This window comes from Dasypus novemcinctus, chromosome 2 (genome assembly GCF_030445035.2).
Source record: "Dasypus novemcinctus isolate mDasNov1 chromosome 2, mDasNov1.1.hap2, whole genome shotgun sequence".
Classification (NCBI taxonomy): domain Eukaryota; kingdom Metazoa; phylum Chordata; class Mammalia; order Cingulata; family Dasypodidae; genus Dasypus; species Dasypus novemcinctus.
Window position 1 is genome coordinate 197,447,955 of NC_080674.1, and position 20,765 is coordinate 197,468,719.

A 20,765-nucleotide genomic window follows, 5' to 3' on the forward strand; every position below is an offset into this window, starting at 1 on the left:
TGATTCTTTTGAGGGCTAAAGAGACCCACAGGTTCTATAGTCATGGCAGATGGAGTTCACTGCCATGTCAGTTGGCCCTTCTTTGGAGCTGGTGTTTCTGCGTGATGGAGCTGGACTCAGATGGACTCTCTTTTCACAAGCCTTTCATCTACTTCACTGGAATTGTAGTTGGTGCTGGGGTTAAGATATATCTAGGGGATGTGAATCTCTGGACTGACAATATGATAGCCAGACCCTGAGCCTCAACAGACTTCAGTTCCTACACTCTGATTTATTGGACTTACCCCACTCAGCTAACATGGAGTTGAAGAATGTCAACCACCACACCATGGAGCCTAGAGTGCCTACAACTGAAAGGAGGAGGACTGCATCCAGTATCCATGTGGAATCTAAGACCCCTCTTGACATTGATGTGGAATGGACACAACCAAGCCAAGGTCCAAAGGAAGGAGGAATACAGTAAGGATTAGAGTGGACTTACTGATATTCTATTTATGAACTATTGTGGTTAATAATCCAGAAAATGTGGCATTGGTGTGGAAAAAGTGGCCATGGTGGCTGCTGGGTGCGGGGAATGGGAGGAAGAGATGAGATGTGGAGGCATTTTCAGAACTTGGAGTTGTCCTGGGTGGTGCTGCGGGGACAATTGCCGGACATTGTATGTCTTCCCATGGCCCACTGGATGGAACGTGGGAGAGTGTGGGCTATGGTGTGGACCACTGGCCATGGGGTGCAGCGATGACCAGAGATGTACTCCCCAGATACAATGTATGTGTCATGATGATGATGGGGGAGAGTGTTACTGTGGGGGGAGTGGTGGGGTGGGGGCAGTGTGGGTGAATGGGGACCTCATATTTTTTTAAAGTAATATTTTTTTAAAAAAAATGAATAAATAAATAAATAAAAAATTTCCCAACTTTTACTATACACTCATTGTTTATGTATGGCCATGTATGAATGATACACTTGAATAAAATTTTGTATTAAAAAAGTATCAAAACTACAGAAAAGTGCTTTTTAATATAATTACAATAAAAGTTCCACACCAAAGCAAGAGGTTTGTAATGAGGTGGTATACAGGAATCCTATATTTTAGGCATGATTGTTTCATTAAACCACAATTTCTCTAATAAAAAGTTAAATATATATGTATAGGATAAAACAGAACTGAAGGGGAAATACAAAATTCCACATTAAGAGATGGAAAATTCAAATTCCTAATTTCAAGAATAGGCAGAACTAGACAAAAGACCAATAAGGAGGGAAGCAGATGTGGCTCAAGTGATGGGGCTCCTGTCTACCATATGGGGGTTCCCGGGTTCAGTTCCCAGGGCTTCCTGGTGAAAATGAGCTGGGCTTCGCAGAGAGCTGACACAGCAAGATGATACAACAAAGGAAACACAGAGGAGGGACAATGGGAGATGCAGAGAACCAGGGAGCTGAGGTGGCTCAAGCAAATTGAGTGCTTCTCCCCCACATTGAAGGTAGTGGAATCGGTTCCTGGTACCTCCTAAAGAGAAAGCAAACAGACACAGAAAGCACACACTGAATGGACAGAGAGCAGACAGTGAGCACAAAAACATAACAGGGTGTGGGGGGCAGAAGAAATAAATAAAAATGAATCTTAAAAAAAAAAAAAAAGACCAGTAAGGAGGTAGTCTTGCACAACCTTATAAACAAACTAAACTCATCAAAATATACATTCTTCTCAAGTATAACAGAACATTCCTCAGGTTAGACTATATAAAACCCTACAACATACCTAAAAAACAAAGAAATCATGAGTATCTTCAGTGACCAATACGGAATGAAAACAGAAAGCAGCAACGGCAGGGCAATTGAAACAATAATAAATACGTGGGAATGACACAACACACTTTTAAATAACCAATAGGTAACAGAAATAATTCACGTTGTAATTTTAAAAACACACTGAGACAAACACAAACGAATATACAACCTATCCACTTATATGACACAATGGAAACATTGCTCAATAAGAAACATATAACCATAAACAGCTACATTAAAAAGGGTCATTTTAAATAATTTTAACCCAAAGGAACTAGAAAACGAAGAGCAGAAAAACCGTACACCAAAATATTAGATAGCTCATACAAATTTTGAGGAAAACATCCAGTCTTTCTTACTCTTAAAAAGTCACTATTCTGAAAAAAAGGTTAAATAATAGGCATTTTAGGTATTTATTCCATTTTACTGTTCCCATCATCAAACATATTTTCATGTTATCATTCATCTTCTGAGTCTAGATATTCTGCAACATTCTAGAGACAAGTGATGATCAATTTGAGTAAGGGCTCTGCCAGGGAGTGGGATTATATTGGCAAATCAAACAATCAATTGCCTGATCTGTGAGAGTTTAATTTAGAAAAGATAACAGAGTAAAATGACACAATTAACTTCTGTACATTATGTGGAAGGACTTGATTTGCAGAGATGGAAAATGAGAAACCCTTTGGAAAGAACAAGTATGTTACCTAAAACCTTACATATTTGCCTGGACAAAGTCTAAGAAAATTTGCTTGGGGTACGAATTAGTTTAAAGGATATGTGTATAAAATCTCTGAGAAAACAGAGTCAGCTCTATCCAGACAGTGTGAGTAGAAATGCACTGCACGCAAATGGGTAGACTGGGCTGGAAATGGCAGAATTGAAGCTGACAGTCTTAAGACCATTATGATAAGTCCCACGTCCTTGTTCTAAAGCCACTGGGGATCCATCTAAAAAGTTAAAGCAGGATTGTAACAAAATGAGATTTCTGTTTCAAAGAGAACCTTTCAGGTGCACAATTCATTGAAGTAAGGACTAGTGAATAGAACCAAATTTTTTAGAAAAAGTAATTTGAAAACGGTACATTATCAGAGGAAAATGTTATTATGGGGAAAAAGCATATAAAAATTGCGATTGTGAAAATGCCAATTTTGCCATTCAAATGGAGACATGCAAAGTTAAAGTGAGTACTTTCAGATTTGGAATTTCTAACAAAAAAAATTTAGTTTAATGAATACACCTAATTTACAAAGAGCAGTCATCGACTTGGCCCTTTAACAACTAAAGTCCTCGAGAAATTTCATCCTAAATAGTTTTAAGCAGTATGCAAAAGTATTAAAAATCACCGTCGTGTTTTGAGCTTCAAAAACTGACTTTTCTTAATGTAGAAATTTTACTTTATGCTAATTTTGAAGAGGCATGTGTAATTATATAGAAAAGAAATGAATTATGTATCTTGCAAAAATTTTATTGACAAATGAAAAAAAACAAAACAAAATGGAGTTACTCTGGCTAAGAGATTTAAAATGGAGTCTGTAAGCCAGTCAGGATGTTACTCTTTTGTAGATCTCAGTCGCATATCACAACTTGCAAAGGTATGCCAAACCAAAAGCAACAATGTTTCTAAAGACATCTGGAAGCCAAGAAACAACTGCAAGATAAATCAGTAAACTGTCTAATTTGACGGACATTTAGAAAGCCATAAATATCCAATGAAATTTCTTTACAAAGTTAATTCATCTTTTTCTTTAGGAATTCCTGCTTGAAAGTCACAAAAGGGGGAAAACTTTGCGTTACCACCGGAAACGGTACTCCCCGAATTGCCATTTCTAAGACCCCCAAATAAACGCTTTGAGGGTCCGTCATACACCTCGGTCTGTAATTTCTCCACCAACACAGGCTGGCTTCCATTAAAGCCTAAAGGAGAATTAAAATAAATTTTGTTTTTTAGAGTGGAAATGGTATTTCGAATTTTAAATTAGCTCGGATTTTTTTATGTCTAGTACTTGCAAATTTTTCAACGTCTTTTCCCCATTACGTTAACGTTGTAGGATGGAACAACTGGTAAAAAAAAAAAAAAAAAATTAATCAAAGCGTAGAAAAAAGGGCACCATTTTCTCTTTCCCTTCGGGCAGTAACAACGCTCAACCGGGACCGACCTGTCCCCAACTTAACCAAAATTGGAAGGTTCGAATATTTTGCTTACTCGTTTCGGCGTTGAATATGCTTTCCCCCTCTCTCAGTATCTATTTCACAATTATCTCCAAGCTCAATTCTGACTCAATTAAAAACCCGCAGTATGGCAGACAGCGAGCTGGCAAATCCCTCAGAAAATGGGTATCAGGTCAAATAAGTCTCGCTAAAACACCCCACGAGAAGGTGGAGAACGCCTCGCACAGCCCCGGGAAGGGCAGGAGGTCCTCGCCCGCTCCTCAGCACTCGCCTCGCCGAGGCAGCCGCGGCTCAGCGCCCTCCCCCGCCGGCCGCGCTCAGGGCGCTTCTCACTCACGGTGCACGTCGCCGACTGGCCCGGCGCCCCGGGGGCGTCCCGGGAAGTTTCCGGGGAGGTCCCGGGCGGAGGAGGGGGCGCCTGCGGGCCCCGGGCGCGGGGAGGGGGGCTTCTGGCTCTTCCGCGCACGCCGGCCCGAGCCTCCGGCTGAGAGGCGTTTAGGCTCTCCTCAGGGCCGGGCCCGAGCCCCGGGAAGTGCCTCCCGCGGAGTCGAGTGGAGGTCAGGCAGGAAGACTCGGCCGGAGGAGGACGGCCGGCTCCTCCAGGTGCCCCGACTCCGCGGTCCACACGGACCCCGCGATGCGGCCGCCCGCCCCGGCCCCGCGCCTCCGGGCAGGCCTCCGCTGGGCTCCCGACGCCGACAAAGCTCGCCCGCCGCCTCCCACGTGACGCGCGGAAGCCCCGCCCGCTGTGCGTCTTCGCCCGCAGCCCACGCTCCCTGGTCCTCCGCTGGGAGACGGCGGGTGTGTGGCTGCATTTACTGGGCCCGAGGAGGGTCACCAGTGCGGGACCACTCTGCCAACTGAAAGCGGCCCGGCCCGAGCCGGCGTGCCCGGCCCAAGTGCAGGGCGGTGCAGGGACCCGGCCGCCGGGCTGCCTGGGAAGTGGTTGAGGCCCCTCCTCCGTCGTATGCCCCTTTGACCCTTACCCAGGAAACCCCTGCTTGAGCTCGCAGAAGGGGCGTTCTGTGGCAGATGTAGAGAAATCCCTTTTGTTTTTCATTCGTGTGCATTGGAATGCCAAAGCTTGTTTGACACCAAGAAAATTGGAGCGCGTCAGGTCCACTCCTTGCAAGATGTAATTGTTTCAGGAGAGACCTGCCAGAGTGTGGGTCTCCACCTGCCCCAGCGTCTGGAGTGACTTCAGCTCCTCTGCCCCTCTGTCACCTTCTATCTATAAACACAGGAAAATGGAGCCTGGCTCAGAGGGCTCCGTGGGGACCAAGAAAACAGCTGAGAATAAATGGGCTCCATGTTACCTCTTTTGTGATCTATTCCGGTATTTTTTTTTTTAATGTTTTAACTTTACTTCAACTTCATAAAATATCAGGCAAACGGCATCTTAACAAATTACTTTTAAAAATCATTTCGAGGCACGTTTATCTTATTTAAGCCTAAAATCAAATTCAGTGGTTTCTCCCGTGTTCCGAAAGTTAAAAAAATAAATGAACATAGGTTGGTTAAGTGATAAGACCAAGTTTTCTCGTTAGTGAAGAAAATGAAAAAAATAAATGCTTGATCATATTTTCATTCCATAAAATTATATGCCATATTGGTTTTTTTCATCTTAGGCATTGATATAGTACCTCCTTTGCCATTGCTGGGAAAATATAAAAATGTTATTGTTAACAGTAGTATTTTTCCAGTGTATCATCGTATTCTTAACACCTTAAATAAACAATCTCATATTTGTACTGTTATGCACGATCCTCATCTACCATCTAAAGAACTATGCTATGTAGAGTTTATCCTCTAGCTATCTTTCAGTCAACATTAACCTCCCTCGACTACCCCATTCAGCCACAATCATATTTATAAATCAGCACTTAATTAAAATGTGTTGCCATCAACTCTATCCATTTCTCCATATTTAAAATCAACCTTATTAAATATTCTTCATATGTTCACTATCATCAACCCCTTCTCAACCTATGTTCTGTCTCCTACTAATCTATACTGTACAGTTTAATTTGATAAATGTACTAATTATATTTAGTTCATATCAGTGAGACTATACAGTATTTGTCCTATTGTGTCTGGCTTATTTCATTCAACATAATATCCTCAAGGTTCACCATGTTGTCATGTGCATCCCAAGTTCATTTCTTCTGTCAGCTGAATAGTACTCCATCTTATGTATATACCTATTTTGTTTATCCATCCATTGGTTGATGGGCACTTGGGTTATTTCCATCTTTTAGAAATTGTGATTAATGCTGCTATGAACAGAGGTGTGCAGATACCTGTTTGCATCCTGGATTTCAGTTCTTCTGAATATATTCCTAGTAGTGGGGTTGCAGGATCATATGGCAGTTCTATATTTAGCTTCCCAAAGAACTGCCAAACTATCTTCCACAGAAGCTACATCATTCTACATTCCCACCAGTAATCAAGGGGTGTTCCTATTTCTCCATATCCTCTCCAGCACTTTTAGATTTCCGCCTTTTAAATAATGGCCTGTTCTATAAGGTGTGAAATGATATCTCACTGTAGTTTTGAGCTAATTTCCCTAATAGCTAGAGATGTTGAGCAAATTTACACATACTTTTTGGCCATTTGTATTTTCTCTCTAGAAAAATGTCAACCCTTACTGGATATGTGACTTCCGAAGATTTTCTCCCATTGAGTAGGCTGCCTTTTCACCTTCTTAACAAAGTCATTTGAAGTACAAAACTGTATAATTTTGAGGAGGTGCCATTTATTTTTTCTCTCATTGCTCATGCTTTGGATATGAGGTTTAAGAAACCACCAGCTACCACGAGATCTTGAAGATGCTTCACTGCATTTTCTTCCAGGAATTTTATGGTTCTACCTTTGATATTTAGCTCCTTGATCCATTTTGAGTTAATTTTTGTATAAGGTGTGAGATGGGGGTTCTCTTTCTTTCTTTTTTTCTTTCTTTCTTTTTCTTTCTTTCTTTCTTTCCTTCTCTTTCTTTCCTTTCTTTCCTTTCTTTCCTTTTTTTCCAGTACTCCAAGCACTGTTTTTTGACTAGCCTGATCTGAGCCAGCTAGGTGGGTACGACAGCCCTGTCAAAAATCACTTGACCGTAGATGTGAGGGTTTATTTCTGAACTCAGTATTCAATTCCACTAGTCAATTTGTCTATCTTTATGCCAGTAACATGTAGACTGTAGCTAAGTAATTGCTTTAAATGAAGTGAGAATCCTTCAACTTCATTCTTATGTTTTAAAACAGTTTTGGCTATTTGGGGCCCTTATCCAAAAAATAATTTTGATAATTAGCTTTACAACACTGCAAATCAGGATATTATAATTTTTATTGGGATTTCGTTGAATCTATAAACATTTTAATGATATTTAGTCTTCCAATCTGAACACAGAATGTGCTTCCATGTATTTAAGTCTTCTTTGGTTTCTTTTAGCAATGTTTTGTATTTTTCTGATTCCATGCCCTTTATGTCCTTGGTTAAGTTTATTCCTCAGTATATGATTCTTTTAGTTGCTATTGTAACTGGAATATTTTTCTGACTTCCTTCTCAGTTTGCTCAGTAGTAAATAGAAATGCTATTGATTTTTGGCTATTAATTTTACATGCCACCACTTTGCTGAAGTCATCTCTTCTAGTAGCTTTATTGTAAATTTTTTGGGATTTTCTAGGAATAGGATCATATCAACCAATTGTGAAAGCTTGGCCTTTTCTTTTTCTATCTGAGTGCCTTTTAATTCTTTATCTTCCCTAATTGCTCAAGCTAAAACTTCTAGCACAATGTTAAATAACGGTGGAGACAGTGATCATCCGTGTCTTATTCTGAATTTTTTTAAAAACCGTGAGCAAATTAGAGTAGATTTACTGATATTCTACTATAAAACTATTGTGACTACTAATAGAAGAAATTGTATCATTGACGGGGAGAAAGTGGCCACAGTAGTTGCTGAGGGCAGGGAGTGGGAAGAAGAGATGTGATGAGGGGGCATTTCTGGGACTTGGAATTGTCCTAAATGATATTGCAGGGTCAGATGCTGGACATTATATATCCTGCCATAACCCACAGAACGTACTGGGGGAGAGTGTGAACTACTGGGTAAACTATAATTCACATGGTGCAGCAGTGCTCCAAAATGTGTTCGTGGAGTGCAGTGAGTGTCCCACAATGATGGGGGAGGTTGTTGGTGTGGGAGAAGTGGGGTAGGGGGATGGGGGGTATACAGGAACCTCTTATGTTTTTTATAATGTAACCTTTTTTTGTGATGTATGTATCTTCAAAAAAATACAATTTATAAAAATGATGGGGGTGGGGGGTGGGGGGTTGGATATAGGGGAACCTCTTATGTTTTTTTAATGTAACATTTTATGTCATCTATTACCTTTAATTTAAAAAGTGTTATTTAAAAAAAAAAAAAAACACCTGTGAGCAAGTGGCTCAATCAGTTGGGCTCCCATCTACCATATGGGAGGCCCTGGGTTCGCATCCTGGGGCCTCCTTGTGAAGGCAGGCTCACCCGCACACTGTGGAGAGCTACTGACCAGGGCACCGCAGAGTGCCACCCGGCCCGCAAAAGCGCTGCAGAGTGCTGCCCGACCCGCAAGCACTGCGGAGAGCAAAGGTGATGCAACAGAAAAAGGGAGACAAGCAAAAACGCAGAAGAGCACACAGCAAATGGGCACAGAGAACAGACAGCAAAACAAGCCGCAAGGGGGGAAATAAATAAAAATAAATACAAACACAGAAGAATGCACAGCAAATGGACACAGAGAGCAGACAGCATGCAAAAAAAAAAAAAAAAAAAAAAGCCGCAAACGGGGGATAAAATTTAAAAAACAAAAAACCTGTGAGCAAGTTTAAAATTAATTTGCCAAACGAGAGCTCTACCTCAATTCAATTTGTCACAATTCTTAATTCAGAGGTGACATTTGTGGGGTTCGTCAATGTTCTTACATCTTCCTCTTTGTAATAGTGAAAAGGCAAATGAAATCACTTGGACATATTACTGCTACAGATGGATCAAATTAGACTGAGGCTTTTCTCTGGGAAGCTACTGCAAAAGTGAGAATGAATCCTTTCATTTGAAGATTAGTTATCAAAACCTGCCCATATAGCAGAGTGTAGTGTAGGGGTATATTGGGCCCATAACCCATGGTTAAAGAGTCAAATAAGATTCTGTTAGGTCTTGGTCCTTATCACTTTTTTTCTGTGTTTTAACTGTGAAGTCTAGGATACCAATATCATCTGCTTAGCATTCTTGGACTAGGCCGCTCCCAGTGAAAACAAAGTAAATTGTCTCCCTCTGTGTCAGTTTTCAAATGACTTGGAGATCATCTGCTTAGCATTCTTGGACTAGGCCGCTCCCAGTGAAAACAAAGTAAATTGTCTCCCTCTGTGTCAGTTTTCAAATGACTTGGAGATGTTTCCAGGGTTAGAAAAAATAAGGGAATGGAGTGGCCCTATTGTTCAGTGTTCTCAGACACCTTCAGTTTTCACCCTGCAGCCTTGGTCTGGGGTATCACAAGATCCAAATTGAAGTTCTACCTTTCTATAATTCTGCATTTGAATGAAGTGATTAAAATAAGCGATTGAATTTAGGAATAAAGGCAAGATACATGCTCCTGAGGGGTGGCAGTCCATATCCACTGGGTACTCTCAGGTAGGGTTAGAGCCTGTTCTGGAACCCGCATTAAACTGCTTTAACAGTCCTCTACCTGAGCTCAGACATTTCCTAAGGATTATCAAATGTAATAGTATAATCTGTTCTCTAGAAATAAATCATCCATACATTGAATTATCACAGGAAAGAGAAGCCTGATGCATCTACTTCCACAACTGGGTCCGTTTTATCAGTGCAAATGGTCACCTGCCTCCACCAGAAGTCTCACCATGAGGAAGGAGGTCCTCATTCTTTCTTGCAAAGTGGGAGCATGCAGGGTCTCCACCCAGATTATGCTTATAGAGACCTTTTAAAGGCTGAAACATTTCGGGACTGAAATTCATTTGTTGTTTCAGTCTGTCGTTCAGAAGGAGTGACACTTAAAGAGATATCTACCCACTCCAAAGCCCAAAACAGATATCAAAGTTAGTGACAAAGGCATGACACACAGAGCTCTGGATCGAGCAATGTTTCTCTCAACTTAGAGGAGACAGAGCAAGGTCAGCTTCACTCATGGACCTTTTTTCCCCATAGCCAACTGGTCTCAACCCATCGCTCCCACAGTGACATGTTCTGTGCAGCAAACCCTGTCTTACTTTGTGTGCTATAGTGGAGGAACTCGGCTCTCTCCCCACCAAGTACAGATCTATCACAGAGTTGATAGCTGGATATCATCAAACTTACCCACCAGGAACTCTGGGGAGACCAGGGCTGAGGTTGAGAATGCTCTTGTGGGAGCGTTCTTCCCGGATTGTCGCTGGTGCAGGGTGTCAGTGGTGGGGGATTTGTGGGTTTGCCTGGGCATGCCTCTGTGGAAAATGAAAGTGTTCGTGTTATGATAGGTCCTTTTCTCAGTGGATGTATACACACACAATAACAAACAAAATATTAAATTCCTATCCTGGGGAGTCCTGCTACTTTCTCAAAGAGAGTAGCAAAATTCTCTGGAGTATATAAGCAGTGCCTAATAAAAGAAACGGATCACTATCCCAGCCTTTGATATTACTGCTTGGACTTAAGAAGCTTATTCTTGTAAAATAGAAATTAGCCTAATAACAACTAATGTCTAAGAATTACCTCATGAAAAACCTTCCTTATACTCAAATGTGGGCTCTCTGTAAGCCAAACTCAGCAAATAAACTCACTACCTTACCCCACCCCACCCCCTGCCAGCATGGGACAGGGCTCGCAGTGAACCTACCAGGCATTGTGAGATTACGCCAAGCACTAACCAGTGATGCATTTGGAAAAAAGTCTTGACCAAAAGAGGGAAACTTTAAATGCAAAAGAGTTTTAAAGTTAAGAGATTTTAAAGTGTGCCAGGAAGGCATTTCCCTGTTATGCTGTTTTTCTTTAAGATTTATTTTTTATTTATTTCTCTTCCCACCCTCCCCCCCCCCTTGTCTGCTTTTTGTGTCCATTCACTGTGTCATCTTCTGAGTCTGCTTGTATTCTTGTCAGTGGCACCCGGAATCTGTGTCTCTTTGTTGCGTCATCTTGCTGCGTCAGCTCTCCGTGTGTGCGCCGCCATTCCTGGGCAGGCTGGACTTTTCTTTCCCGCTGGGTGGCTCTCCTTACGGGGCACAGTCCTTGCGCGTGGGGCTCCCCTACACGGGGACACCCCTGCGTGGCACGGCTCTCCTTGCGCGCATCAGCACTGCGCATGGGCCAGCTCCACATGGGTCAAGGAGGCCCAGGGTTTGAACCTTGAACCTCCCATGTGGTAGGCAGACGCCCTATCCATCGGGCCAGATTCGCTTCCCTTCCTATTATGCTTATACACATCTCAGGCAGATCTCATTAACTGCCACAGTAAACAAAACTGAAGCACGGGTACTCCTGAAGACTCCAAAGGCATTGAGACACTATAGGCAGGGTACACCACCCTATGACAACAGCACCATTTGGTGGGTTTTACCTTGGAATATATGATAATCTCTTTCCCCAATATATTAATAACAGAGTTAAACATATTTAAAATTTCCCTACTCATGATTCTCCCACCCCCCGTTATTTGAACCTGTAATTAGCACTATACTCACTTAATGTATGTCCCTTAAATCTTTTGTCTGCTCATATACTGATTGACTCCTGAATCTTAGCAGTGTTGTGGCCAATACGACTCTTCAGTTCATCAGACTCACCCAGGACAACTAACGAAAGAATTAGGATGGTTAACACCCACCCCCAAAACAAATAATATCTACAATTGCAATCAAAACATTTCCGTCCATCTGCACCATAAGGTCAAAGCCCCCTCCCAGTCTGAAACAGAGTAGGCATCACCACCCCAAAAACCTCAAAACGGAAGAATAAACAAGCGTAACGGGGGAATGCAACCATGGACCAAAGTAGACTTATTATTGCAGCAATGGAAGAACTTGTAACATTTGATATAAAGATAGTGGTTACCAGAGGTTCTTTGAGGAGTGGGAAGGAAGAATGGGTGGAACATAGGGCATTTTTAGGGCATTGGAATTGTTCTGCATGATACTGCAGATCATTAAACATTTGTCAAAACCTATAAAACTGTACGGTACAAAGTATAAACCACAATGTAAACTATAGACCTTGGGTAGTAGCAATGCTTCAACACTGGTTCATCAATTCTAACAAATATACCACACAACTGTAAGATCTTATTAAGACAGTAAAATGTGGGTAGGGGAGGAAGTGGTTATATGGGAATCCCCTAGACTCTTTTTTTTAAAAGATTATTTTATTTATTTATTTCTCTCCACCCCCTCATTGTTTGCACTTGCTGTGTCTGTTCATGGTTTGCTCATCTTCCCTTTTTTTTAGGAGGCACTGGAACTGAACCCAATGCCTCTCATGTGGGAGGGAGGCACCTAATTGCTTGAGCCACTTCCACTCCCTGCTTTGTTGGGTCTCTCATTATGTTTCCCTCCTTTTCCTCCTTATGTCTCTTGTTGTGTCAGCATTATGCCAGCCTGTCAGCTTGCTATCTTACTCATCTTCTTTAGGAGGCACCAGGAACTGAACCCAGGACCTCCCATGTGTAGACAGGAGCTCAATTATTTGAACCACATCCACTCTCCACCCCCCCACTTTGATGTAACTTTTCTGTCATCTAAAACTTCTCTAAAAATAAAGTTTACTATAAAAGAAAGAAAGCTTTCCCACCAGCATCCATCAGTCTCCAGTGAATGTTTACATAGTCTAAGGATCAAAGGGGAAGGACTATCCAGGCAGTCACCTTATCGACTAGGAATGTTGTTTTATCCCTCCAGGCCTACACACCTGGTCCTGAGCACAGCATGTAATTCTGGGTCCTAGGGAACAGAAGCTCTAGGATTGTCGCCCAACAAACAGACAAAGCAATGATGCTGGTGATGTATTTATGCGTGAGATTTATTCTGGGAAAGCTCTTTCATATAAATTATGCTAATCTGTCTTTCCACTCTGACATTCAGAAACAGCAAGGGAGGCTGAGGAGGGAGGTAGGGGTTGAGAAACTAGAGGGATGTAGAGGCCCCGTGATCTGGACCCTAGGAGCCTGGAAGGCCTCATTAAAAAGACTGGAGAAGTTACAAATTATGATGAGATAACATCTCATGCTGCACAGAAAGGCCATTATAAAAACAAAACAAAACAGACAACAATAAGTGCTGACAAGAATGTGTAGAAATAGGAACACTCCTTCACTATTGGTGGGATGCAAAATGGTGCAGCCTCCATGGAAGACAGTTTGGTGGTTCCTCAGGAAGCTAAATATAGAACCACCCCATGATTCAGCAATTCCTCTACTAGGAATATATCCAGAAGAACTGAAAACTGTGATGCAAACAGACATTTGCACACTAATGTTCATCGCGGCATTACTCACAATTGTCAAAAGAGGGAAACAATCCAATGCCCATCAAATGATGGTATACGCTGTGCTGCTGTAAGAAGAAATGAAATTGGTACACATATGATAATATGGATGAACCTTGAAGACATTATGCTAAGTGAAATAAGCCAGAAACAAAAAGACAAATATTGCATGGTCTCACTGCTATGAACTAAATACAAAGAATAAATGCATGGAGTTAAAGCCCACAGTGTAAGTTATGAGGAGATAAGAGGAGCGCTTAGAAGGGGTACTGGTGCTTAATGTTTGTAGAAATTTTAATTAATTTGACTGAAAAGTGTGGAAATGGATTGAGTTGGTGGTAACACATTATAATGAGAAGAACTATTGCAGCTGGTTTATAAATGGGTTTGTGGTTGAAAAGGGTGTCTAGGTATGTAAATGTCAATTGAAAGAAAGAATAATCTAAGGACTGAATAACAGTGAATCCAGAGGTGGATGAGAATTGTGGTTAATAGTACCAATATAAGAATATCCTTCTATGAACTAGAAAAAAATGTATGTCACTATTGCAAGGTGGTAAGAATGTGGAGAAGCATGGGAAAAATACAGTTAATGTAACCTATAGACTATAATTACAGCAATACTATAATATTCTTGCATCGATGCCAAAGATGTACTTACTGTGTTAATAATAGGGGTCATAGAAGAAATATATCAAATATATGTTATAGACCATAATTAGTGGTAATAGTGTGATGATATTATCTCATAATTTGTAACAAATGTTCCACAGAAAAAAAATAAGGAAGGCCAGATTGTTCCAAAGATACCTGCATTTTTCACAATGGAGTGGCTGCATGTACTATATTTTAGAGGGTACACTGAATGTGTAATATGAATACATTGTCAAGACACCACTGCTGCTCTCAGAGCTGAGCCACTTAGAGGAAAGCTAAGCAGGAGGTAAAACGTTGTGCACTATGACTCAGAGACCAGCCCTGAGCTTTGATTGTGGTGTGAAGTCTCAGGATTGTTCTTGAAAATTATACTTCTTACCTTATTTTACAGAGGATTGGGATAACTGGCACTGAATGACTGCGTGAGAAAATGAAATGAAATAAAAATAAATACATACATATATACATGTTTGTTTATGTGTATTGTATATATAAGTTGATAGATAATACATGTATATATGCATGAATATAGGTAGGTATTTCGGGAGAAAATGTGTGAATACTCTTTATAATAGTAGTTTTTACCTCTTTAAGATGAGGAGTACAAAAATGATCATTTCCGTTGATGTAATGGGGGGATTTGAAATTCTCACCCTCCAAGGATAATTTGAGGACCACGGACCAACCAAGTGATCCCTGCAGCTTTCTTTCTCAAGGGTCTTCCTGACTTGGCAATAAAGGAGAACCTGAGAAGGCTCTTCCTGGCAAAGTGTTAAAGACTCAGTACTTGGAGCTGCACTGCTTGGGTTTCATTTCAGCTCCAGATACATCACTTCTTATTTGAGGCACTTTGGGCCTCTCTGTCTCTCCATTTGCTCTACACAAACTGGGATTGATGAGAACAGTGATCACCTCAGAGATTTTGTAAGATTCCTATTTTAATATGTTTAGAATAGATCCCGCAATTATGCTTAAATGTTAAATTGTTACTATTATCTTCTCTAATTCTCAAATAAATCTTGACAAAAAATTATAGAACACAGCTTGACAGATAAATGAAGGGCCTATCTTGATAGTACACAAAAGTGGGTTCTTTCCCCATGATGCACTTTACTTTTTTTTTTTTAAGGATTCTCTTTTTTAAAAAATATATTTATTTTTACCTTTACTTTTTATAGTCTTTTTTTAATGATACATAAGTCACAAAAAGAGTTACATTAAAAAATATAAAAGATTCCCATATAACCCACACCACACCCCAGTCCTCCCACATCAACAACCTCTTTCATCATTGTGGCACATTCATTGCATTTGGTGAATACATTTTGGAGCACTGCTGTCCTGCAGGATTATAGGTTACATTGTAGTTTACACACTCCCCCAGTCCATTCAATGGATTATGACAGGATGTATAATGTCCAGCATCTGTCCCTGCAATATCATTTAGGACAACTCCAAATCCTGAAAAAGCACCCACATCACTTCTCTTCTTCTCTATCCCTGCCCTCAGCAAATACTGTGGCCACTGTCTCCACATCAATGATACAATTTCTTCCACTTCTAGAGTAATAGTGATTCTATAGTAGAATACCAGTAAGTCCACTCTAATCAATATTTTAGTCTTCATCCTGTGGACCCTGGGATAGCAATGTCCACTCCAACTCTACATCAAGAGGGAGCTTAATTCCCAAATGGGTGATGGATGCAATCCTCCTGCTTACATTTGTAGGCACACTCAGTTCCCTGGTGTGGTGGTTAACCATCTTCACCTCCCTGTTAGCTGACCTGGGTAATTCCAATGAGCCAGAGAGTAGGTTTTGCAACTCTGCTGAGGCTCAGGGCCCAGCGGGCACATGGCCAGTCCAGAGATTCAAGTCTCTTGAGAATACATCAACCCCACTGCCATCCACAGTTTCAGTAAAAGTAATGGAAGAGGCATGTGTAGAAAGGTCATATCTGAGTCCAACTCCATCACACTCAGGAACACAAATTCCAAAGTAGGGCCCACTGACAAGGCACTGAACTCCAGAGCCATCTGCCGTGACCATAGAACATGCGGGTCTCTGTAGCCCACAGGAGCACCAGTACCTGGGGTTGTATCTACTTTGGCTATCTCTGGGATTCTGCTGAGAAGTGCATAAGCGTGACCCCCCTGATGACCTCCTGACTCATTTTGAAGTCTCTTAGCCATATAAACTCATTTGTCTTTAGTAACATTATCCCCCTTTTATTCAAGGTCTTTTTCTAGTTGCATCACCAGCTAGTGATTGATAGTAATCCATTGGCACCAGGGAGATTCATCCCCGGGAGTCATGTCCCATGCTAGGGGCAAGGTAATGCATTTACATGCTGAGTTTGGCTTAGAGAGTGGCCACATTTGAGCAACAAGGAGGCTCTCAGGAGGAAACTCTTAGACACCCTGCAGCTTTAGGCTTAGTTGAAATTTCAAGCACACAGGCTCATAAGCATAGTCATCACAAAATTCAATTAGTAGGAAAATGAAATGGTAATGATAGGATTAAAGATTAGAAATATTATACATACAAATTTAGAAAAAATACAAATAAAAAATAAATTGGGATATTAAAAAATGAAAAATACTATAGAACTTTGTTTTTGACATTTCGCCTTTCATCACTGTAATAGGTGTTGCCCTGTATGTACAGTGGCAAGGCAATCTCTTTTATTCCTTCCTCAGTATCTATATCCTTCTTTTTTTAATATTTAATTTTATCTTCAAAATGTTTTAGATCACAGTAAAGTCACCTATACACCATAGGGGGCTGCCATATATCCAACATCAAACACTTTCCCCCTTCCACAACAATGATCTTTTTACATGTTTGTGTTATATTTACTACAGCTGATGTACAGATATTGGAAAACAGCTAATAACCATGGTTCCATTTTGGTTTACATTATGGTTTATATTTCAGACTGTACACTTTTCCAAACTTTTAGATACATTATTATTTACATTTTAGGCTACACACTTTTATAAATTTTTGGTGAAATTTCACATGTCCTATATCCATCATTGCACAATCTTGTGGAACACTTTCATTGCACCCCAGTTACCCCTGCTTCCATGTATTATATTTCTCTCTCCCCCTCCCCTCAGGGTCAATAGTGGCAACCAAGCTTCAATGCTTGAAGGAACAGATTCATAGATACTTGTAACAATGTTGAGGGCTTGACATTAGACTGTCCTCCCCCGTTGGCAGCCACCAATGCTCTCAAGAGACACCCTTCCCTCTGTTTGAGAACATCAGGACCCCCAAGATGGGGGTACACGTTCCCACCCATTCTATGGGTCTCAACCCAGTGATATAACATACTATGACATGATGAGCTGTCCCTAGAAGCCTGTCCCTGTGCCAGATGTCCCCCATTAAGCACCTTAAAAATGTAACCCTTCCTTATTATATTCTCTAAAAAGTTTTCTCAACATTATAGTTTTGACCATGTACCTGACAATCTCCCATGTTCACCTGCTCCCCAAAACCCTACTCCAAATTCCTTGGACCATCTGACCCATCCTCCCAACTCTAGGCCCCCTCAAGTCTGCAAAACCCATGCAATGGTACCCCTATGCCCCCGTCTTATCCCTAATCTGCACAACTACTTATCTCCACTTTATCATAGATTTCACCCATATAGGCACCTGCTCACAACTTTCTTCCCCCCTCCCCCCTAATTTCCTGGCAGCCTTTCATCCAGTCTCTAGCTTTCTGAGACAGCTTGATTTGCTTATTTTGTATCAGAGAATTCATGTAGTATTTGTCCTTCACTCCCTGGCTTGCTTCACTCAACATAAGGTCCTCAAGATTCATCCATGTTATCCCATGTGTTAGTACTGTATTCCTTCTTGTGGCTGAGTAGTATTCCATTGTATGCATATAAGACATTTTGTTCATCCATCTGCTGATGGGCATTTTGGTTGACTCCAACTTTTGGCAATAGTGAATAATGCTGCTATGAACATGGGTGTGCATCCATTGGCTCATGTCCTTGTTTTCAGCTCTTCTGGGCATATACCCAGCAGTGGGATTGCTGGGTCATATAGCAAATCTATACCTATTTTATTGCGGAACCACCAAACTATCCTCCAGAATGACTAGATCCTTCTGCATTCCACCAGCAGTGGATAGTGTTCCCATTTCTCCACATCCTCCCCAAAACCTGTAATCTTCTGCTTTTTTTAATAGCCGCCAGTCTAATATGAGTAAGATGGAATCTCATTGTAGTTTTGATTTTCATTTACCTGATAGCTAGTGATTTTGAGCATGTTTTTTTTTGCTTTTCAGCCACTGGTATTTCTTCTTTGGAGAAGCATCTGTTCAAATCTCTTTCCCATTTTTTAAATGGACTGTTTGTCTTTTTTTTTTTTTTTTTTTTTTAAAGATTTATTTATTTATTTAATTCCCCCCCCTCCTTTGGTTGTCTGTTCTTGGTGTCTATTTGCTGCGTCTTGTTTCTTTGTCCGCTTCTGTTGTCGTCAGCAGCACGGAAAGTGTGGGCGGCGCCATTCCTGGGCAGGCTGCACTTTCTTTTCACGCTGGGCGGCTCTCCTCACGGGCGCACTCCTTGCGCGTGGGGCTCCCCCACGCGGGGGACACCCTTGCGTGGCACGGCACTCCTTGCGCGCATCAGCACTGCGTATGGCCAGCTCCACACGGGTCAAGGAGGCCCAGGGTTTGAACCGCGGACCTCCCATATGGTAGACGGACGCCCTAACCACTGGGCCAAAGTCCGTTTCCCTGTCTTTTTATTTTTGAGATACGGGATTACTTTATATATGTAGGATATTAGTCTTTTATCAGATATATGGTTACCAAATGTTTTCACTTTCTTGACCAACTCCTTTGAGGTACAAAAGGCTTTAATTTTGAGGAGGTCCCATTTATCTACTTGTTCTTTTACTGCCCGTGTTTGGGTGTGAAGTTCTTGAATCAATTTCCTACAGCTAGGGAAGCAGACTTGGCCCAGTGGTTAGGGCGTCTGTCTACCACATGGGAGGTCTGCGGTTCAAACCCTGGGCCTCCTTGACCCGTGTAGAGCTGGCCCATGTACATTGCTGATGCACGCAAGGAGTGCTGTGCCACGCAGGGGTGTCCCTGCATGGGGGAGCCCCACGTGCAAGGAGTGCGCCCTGGAAGGAGAGCCACCCAGCTCGAAAGAAAGTTCAGCCTGCCCAGGAAAGGCGCCACACACACGGAGAGCTGACACAAGATGACGCAACAACAAAAAATTGAAACACAGATTCCCGTGCCACTGACAGCAACAGAAGTGGACAGAGAAGAACACACAGCAAGATGGACACAGAGAACAAAAACTGGGGGGCAGGGAATGCGAGAGAAATAAATAAAAATCAATCTTTGAAAAAAAAAATCTTAAAAAAAATTTCCTATTGCTAGGTCCTATAGATGCTTTCCTACATTGTTTTCCAAGGTCTTTATGGTCTTGGCTCCTATATTTAGGTGTTTGATTCATCTTGAATTGATTTTTGTATAAGTTGTGAGATGGTAATCCTCTTTCCTTCTTTTGCATATGGATAGCCAGTTCTCCAAATGCCATTTTTTGAACAGGCCATCTCCCCCAGTGGAGTGGGCTTGGTGCCCTTCTCAAATATCAGATGGCTGTAGATGTGAGGATCTATATCAGAATTTTCAATTCAGTTCCATTGGGCAGTATGTCTATACTAGTTCCAGTACTATGCTGTTTTGACCACTGTAGCTTTGTTGTACATTTTATAGTCATATAGTGTGATTCCTCCAATTTCACTTTTCTTTTTCAATATGTCTTTGGCTATTTGGGGCCTCTTTACTTTCCAAACGAATTTTGTACTTAGTTTTTGCAGTTCATTAAAAAAACACTGCATTGACTTTTATTGGGATTATATTAAATCTGTAGATACGTTTTGGTAGGATAGACATCTTAATGATATTTAGTCTTCCTATCCATGAACAAGGAATATTCTTTCATTTATTTAAGTCTTCTTTGATTTCCTTTAACAGCATTGTGTAGTTTTCTGTGTATAAGTCTTTTACCTCTTAAGTTAAATGTATTCCTAGGTATTTGATGTTTTTATCTACACTGTAAATGCTATTTGTTTCTTAATTTCCTCCTCAGATTGTTCATTATTCGTGTACAGAAATGCTACTGATTTTTGCGCATTGATCTTATAATCTACGACTTTACTGAACTCGTTTACAAGGTCTAGAAGCTTTATTGTAGACGTCTCAGGGCTTTCTATGTATAGAACCATGCCATTTGCACATAGTGAAATTTTGACCTCTTCCTTTCCTATTTGGATGCCTTTCATTTCTGGGTCTTGCCTCAGGGCTCAAGCAAGTACTTCTAACACAATGTTAAATAGAAGGAGTGATAGTGGGCATCCCTGTCCTGTTCCTGATCTTAGAGGGAAAGATTTTAGGATTTCACTGTTGATTATGATGTTAGCTATGAGTTTTTCATACATAGCTTTTATCGTGTTCAGAAAATTTTCTTCTATTCTTATCTTTTGCTGTGTTTTTATCAAGAAAAGGTGCTGTATTTTGTCAAATGCTGTTTTTGCATCTATAGATAAGATCCTGTGAATTTTTCCTTTGATCTGTTTATGTGGTGTATTACAGTGATTGATTTT

At 41.1% G+C, this 20,765-nt stretch overlaps 1 protein-coding gene across 2 annotated transcripts in view; it reads right to left on the minus strand.

The window, feature by feature from the left end:
• LOC101436713 (zinc finger protein 596-like) overlaps nt 1-4,864 on the minus strand; it is a 57,716-nt gene extending 52,852 nt beyond the window's left edge. The window contains exon 1 of one of the 2 annotated variants that reach the window (XM_012526198.4): nt 4,301-4,864. The gene's annotated coding sequence lies outside the window, so the exon portion shown is untranslated. Of the gene's footprint in view, nt 1-3,997 lie in introns of both variants that reach the window. The other variant, XM_012526201.4, reaches the window with a different exon arrangement.
• Between the last annotated feature and the right edge of the window lie 15,901 nt (nt 4,865-20,765).